This window comes from Cyprinodon variegatus, unplaced genomic scaffold (assembly GCF_000732505.1).
Source record: "Cyprinodon variegatus isolate N-32 unplaced genomic scaffold, C_variegatus-1.0 Scaffold970, whole genome shotgun sequence".
NCBI lineage: Eukaryota > Metazoa > Chordata > Actinopteri > Cyprinodontiformes > Cyprinodontidae > Cyprinodon > Cyprinodon variegatus.
This window is the reverse complement of record NW_015151423.1, coordinates 148,983-154,174: the sequence shown is the minus strand read 5'-3', so window position 1 is coordinate 154,174 and position 5,192 is coordinate 148,983.

The window sequence follows — 5,192 nt, the reverse complement described above, 5'->3', positions numbered from 1 at the left end:
GATTTTCAGAGAACATCAGTGAACAAACAGCATCATAAAGAACAAGTTATAGCAGGGTCATGTTATAAAGCAATATCTGAAGCATCTAATCTTCAGTTTACATCTGGAAATGTGCCATCCATCATGACTGACAAGCTAGGCAAGAAAATGAACTGTCAGTAAAGCAGCTGAAACACTTCATAGTCGCTTTGGAGGAGCTGCAGAGGTTCACAGCTTTGTTAAGCATGAAAACTGTTACATGTGAGCTATGCAAATCCGGCTTTTATGGAAATAGCAAGAAATATAATTTCTGAAAGAAAGTTATAAGAAATCTATTTTTTTGTGGTTTGACAAAAACAGGTGCAGGAGACACAACAAATATGTAGAAGAAGGAACTCTCATCAGATGAGTCCAACATATATTTCTCCCTTCATGCAAAACATAATGTGTCCAACAGGTAAAATGAAAAAAGTCAAGATTTCAAAGTAATGTGGGTAATCACAAGATCGCACAAGTGTAAAGCAGGTTTAGCTTATAAAACATTCTTCAAAGCTACCTTCCTGACCAAAGAGGACCAGGAGCCAGTGAATGAAGGTTTGCACAGAGAAAAAAAACGTCACACTGATGTTGAACACGTGCACAGAGGAGATGATTTTACTCCAAAGATTCAAATGGGTCTAAACATGGACACCATTCGGGATAGCGATCAGAAAAACCCACCTCTCCAAAATCAGAAAGAAATGCCAGACTGAATCGGATTAGAATTCTCAGTCTGACATGTTTACATGACACATTTTCTGCACATGCCAGGAAAGTGACAGTCATCTAAATCTAGAATGCTGCAACAGTGATGCATATATTACATAAAATACAATGGTTCAAGAAGGCTTGAGATTCAAGGTTTTAGATCTAAGCATACTCACATGTTAGCATGGCCTACTCAAAGTCTGGGGCTGAATCCAACAGAAAATCTGCGGAAGGATTTGAAAACCTGACTAAATTTAAACTGTTCTACAAAGAAGAAATCCAGTCTCTGGTTCAGCTGCTGTTTCAGAGACTTACTTCAGAGGGCCTGCAACTGTAACTGCTGCAGCTTAATTGGGGGGATGGTTTGGCCACTTTCTCATAGGTTTATATGTAAATAACTTTATAAATCTCTTATCATTACCTTTCACATAACAATAATGCACTACTCTGTAAAGGTCTGTCCCATTAAGTTCAAATTAAATGCATTAAAGCTGCTGATATTAAATACAAGTGGAACATTTTCAGTATAAATACTTGTACATCCTACTGAATAGTAAAAAGAAAGATCAAATACACTCTTTTCTTTTGATGAGTCTGATTATTTCTTTTTTTTTTTTCCACAACAGCAGCGAACAGAGGACTAATTAGCATAAACCACCTCTTTCCCAATGCTATACAGACAGAAATTTTCAAACCGCGCTCCATGTGTAGCTGCATCTGAGCTTTAAGAGTGTGGAAGTATAGCGCAAGAGGATCGACAAAGCTTCCCCCAACGTTTGGAAATTAAGAAAAGAATGAAAGCTATTTTTTAATTACTGAACAGCATCTGGAAAAGAGCAGAGAAAACCTCAATATCTGGAGTTATGATCTGCTGATACTCATATTCGCTTGGAAACCTTCCAGCTTGGGAGTGGAGGAGGACTTCACAGAGGGACAGCAGTGGAACAATAACTGGAGAGCCTTGGATGTAGCTGTTGTTTGCAGTTTTCAGCTTGTATTCTCATACTTTTGTCACGTTAATTCATTTTAATGAGTCTCTAAATGTGAAGAACATCATGTATATTTTGGGTGAAACTCTGAACAAAGCCAAGAACAACATCTGAGCTCATCTTAAAAACACTTAGTGAGGTAAAGGTGTTTCCTCAGGTGAATGTCGTGACAGGCAGAATTTATTTATACTGGGAAATAGACAGAAACTCAACCCTGAGGATGCTGAAAGTCAACAAAAGGGGGAAAAAAAGGAAAAACATTCTCATCATAATCACCTCTCCTAACTGATAAAATACCATTACCTAAGTCTCGCCACATGCTATCCTCATGTCACTGCGGTGTTTAAGAAAATATCTGAACTTATGTTGAAACAATTCGCTGTGGTAGCATATCAGAAGATTTTTCTCATTCTCCGGGCTGCATTCAGTCAAAGCTGTTGCATTAACTTATTCCATACACAGGGTTTGGTGTGAGTTACAGACTGGCCATGACTTCATTGTGTCAGGACCCAAGAACAGCACACAGTGGTGTCATCTTTTCAGTCTTTATCTGTTTTCTCCGGGCCAGTATTTCAATGCAAAGCACCTCACTTGTTCAAGTTAGCCTTTTGTTTTGAGGATCACTTTCAGAACCATTATCTCCCCTCATAAAGAATATGTATATAATGACACAGTCTCTATTGTCTTCCTACCTGCTTTAGGAAGTAAGTCTTCAAGAATCCTACACACAGAGTCACCTTAAAACCATCACTTCTTTTCTCACAACACATCTGAAGAAAATCAGGTAAATATACAGCTGGAACCAGATATGTAGATACTCTGTAGAAAGGAAGGTACGCTTTGTTGTCAATATCTGATATTAGATCAAACTTTACTTCTGTTTTTTTCTTCATTATACTGTCACAAGTACCGAGCAATGAAATGAGCACACTGTATTTAACCCATCTCCTTGGGGAGCAGTGGGCTGCCATTGTGTGGCGCCCGGGGAGCAGTCTGAGGCTAAGGGTCTTGCTCAGGGAGCAAGAGTGTCAGTCCGTCGGAGTGGGGCTTGAACTCAAAACCTCTGGATTCCAAGAGCAATGCCCTAACCACTCGGCCACACTACATTGCAAATTTGTTTGTTTTAGCTCAGTTAGGATTAATCTGATTATTACTGTTACTTTTCGGAAAATTAAATAGAAAGTCACCTGCTGTTTTTGATCAGCAGATCGCTATCGATTAAATCACAGACAGATGTGAAGGGTAACAGCATTGATTTTCAGAAGAATATCAAAGTCATACTAACTCAGGCACACAGACTAAGACACATGTGAGACTAGGAAGCAGATATTAAACCCACAACTTTTTGGGTTGGGGCCACTGTCATCCCATGGTGTTTGTCCTTGAGTACCATTCTCCTTTTTATGTTACATTTGAGAAATGACTACTTCCTCTCTGAGTAGCTTTATTAGCCTGTGTCAGTACAAGACTTGTCATAACTTCTCATGCTTTTATTCTGAAGTTTATTCACACATTTTTGGTCTCAGAGAATAAATGGCAGGACATGCATATGAAAAATGGTAAAATAAGGCATTTGAAAACTCTAGCCAAGATAAAACACAGTTGGGGAGATCCAACATTTGTTTCATGATGCTACACAGTTAGAAATTTATAAAACATTTTCGGAATGAAGGTATTCTCGATTGGCCTAAATTAAGAAATATTTGATGTCAGACAATGAGTAAAGAAGTAGGGGAGCGTCTTGTTGTACAGTGTATGCAAATATCTGATTTGAACTTTACATACGATGTTCATCATCAGATATGTCAAACCACAACTAAGCAGCCCAACAGGATACCTACTTTATTGACAGAGCTCATGTGCCTCTGTATCCTGTCTTTTTCCCACAGGGTTTGTTTGCTAACTGAAGCTCTGAGCATTTGTGCAGTTTCAAACTCTGCGCAAAGAGACGGACAAGACGTTTATGGAGAACATGTCCTGTTGAAACGGCGGCGTGTTTGTTGACATACCTAACAGACGAGATCCTGATGCAGGAGGATCAGTGGCGAATGCTTTGTTTGCTCTCCCAAATTATATCTTCAGGCAGTTGCTGAACTATGCTGGACAGCAGAGTTTATATCAAATGATCTGCAAATTCTGCACGATTTAAAAATGCATTTTCAAACCATAATGCTTGACATTTTAAAGGTTGAATGCTTTTTAAATTAAGATTTTTACAACCCTTAAGCACAATTAGTTTTATTGTGTCTTTCCACTGAAGGATATTATTTGTAAAAAAACAACAGTATAGATAAAATTAGTATAAATAACTTAATCCTAATGTAAATTTTAGCATATCATACTGTAATAATAAAAAAAAGACATCTATTATATATCATTTTGCATATAGATAAAGCAGTTCATGATTCAGGGCATTACAATTTTTTTTTTTAAACTACGTATGATTTAGCCTTTTAAATTGTCAGAATTAATAATATTCTGAGGTATCTGTTATTAAAATGTTTAGGCTTACTTAAGATGTTTCCGAGATCCTGAGCCAATTGTTAGTCTTTCTTTTTAAATGAACTTGCTATTGCTGAAATATTTTAGGAATATATTGTTTCTGAAGTTTGTGGTGGGGCTCCATGGGGTTGGAGCTGGGATCGGTTTGAGGGCCATTTTATCCTGGGGAGGCTCGGGTGGGTTGTCTCTTTCAAATAGTCCCAGGTCTCTGGACCTGTGGTTGAATCTGCTATGGCTTATCATTATCCTTTTAACTTCTTGCCTCACCTCTCTCCTTTTCCTTTTTTTCTTTGCCGTTACAGTTTTTGAGTCCACTAAATTATCCAAAAATAATGTCTAATAAAGTTTTTTTGCATAAACAGCTTATCAAGTATAATACATTATAATAATCATATAAAATAGTATTGTGTTATAGTAGTTTGAATAAGAGTAAAAGTCGCAACCCTGCAATTGTAAAAAGTAAACCTGTGGGCTTCTGTGGCTCTATGAAAACAGTTCTGAATGCCACAGTGCCAGACAGCAGATTCAAATTTCAAACAGAAAAAAAACATAATAGTGAAAATGAACTTTGAAAAAGCTGCAAAGTGACTTCACACATAAAAATAATTAAGACTGTAATAGACAAACTGGAGGGTTCCTTTTGACAATAACAACAAAGTGTCTTCAGTCAAATGCTTCTCCAGATCAGCTACAAGAAGCCCTTCCTGTGTACGGCCAATAACACCTACTGTAACTTATCAAAGACACCCCTATAAAAACAATATTTATTAAAAATTGGTCCAAGACAGAAATGTATACAGCAACCAAGGTGCCTCCCTCAGTGGAGACCAGGAGGCAACACCTGTGAAGGGTTTGATTATATCAAACCAGTATGACAGCTACAGCTGCCTGAGACAGAAAAAAGACACTATATCAGAAATACTTTAATAATCTTAATAATCCCAGAGGGAAATTACTTTTGTTACATGCTCCAGA